Raw genomic sequence first — 1114 nt, 5'->3', positions numbered from 1 at the left:
CAGCACTCTCCAGCCTGTGGGCCCCCTGCCCCACAGGGTCCAGGTCAGGCCGGCCCCCCAGCAATGGCTGGAGTCAGCTGGCTGGGCCCAGACCCTGCTGGCTCGTCTACGGGTCCCCCTCCCCACACTTGGGCTGTGGGGCTCGGGACAGCCACCAGCTTTCCTGTGCTGGACGCTGTCCTGAACCCTCTGCCACCCTGCCACACCCGGCGGGAATCCCCTGGCCAGGCCCTCAGAGCATGGGGCAGCCTGGTCGACCCTCCCAGCGCTGCTGTGGGGCTGGGCCCAGCCTGAGGCCAGGGTGTCCAGGGCTCCCCCAAGGCCTCCAAGGCAGAGGGGGCCGGGCTCTAGGAACACAGTTCTCAGGGTGGGTTAGGGGAGGATGGCGCGCGACAGGACCTCTGAGGGCATGGTCTCCCGTGGGCCTGCGGGCGTACGCACACACACACACACACACACACACATGTGCATCGCACACTGAGCTCGGCTTCAGTGTGATGAGAGATCCGGAGTTTGCGGAGCGAAGACAGAGCCCTCCCATCTGACAGGCCAGGGATGCCCGTCTTGAGTCCCTGGGTGCGCCCCATGGGGCCCCCTCCCTCACCCCCTCATGCACACCCTCCGTCTGTCTGAGCGCATGGAACACGGGGCAGCAGGCCTCCCCAGGCAGCCCCGGCCCACATCTGCCCCGCTCCCTGCTCCTGCGTTTTATGGACAAGCTTAAAAATCACACCGAGTCCACAAGCTGCAAAATGCTCCTGGTGTATTTAGAAAACCCGTGGCCCTTTCCCGAGGCCCAGGGCTGAGGCAGGGGTGAGGCTCGGCCTCCCAGTGGCCAGCAGCACAGACAGCTGCCAGGTCCAAGTGCCCATCGAGGGTCAGGCCCTTATGTGAGGCTGAAGCCTGGGGAGAGCAGGCTGGAACCCCAGCCAGAGGAGCCCCGCCCGCCCCGGCTGGTCCTGAGCAGGGGCTGCAGGTCCTTCAGGGCCACTGCACATCTGGGGCGGGCCAGACCCTGGAGAGGGCGGAGACGGGTGGACAGTGCATCGTAGACTTGGATCACTGGAGAACGTTCTTGTTGAGTGTCCAGGAGGGAGGCCGCCGGGGCCTGAGG

Source organism: Camelus dromedarius, chromosome 12, assembly GCF_036321535.1.
Source record: "Camelus dromedarius isolate mCamDro1 chromosome 12, mCamDro1.pat, whole genome shotgun sequence".
NCBI lineage: Eukaryota > Metazoa > Chordata > Mammalia > Artiodactyla > Camelidae > Camelus > Camelus dromedarius.
The sequence above is the reverse complement of the archived record's forward strand: the minus strand, read 5'-3'. Positions refer to the sequence as shown.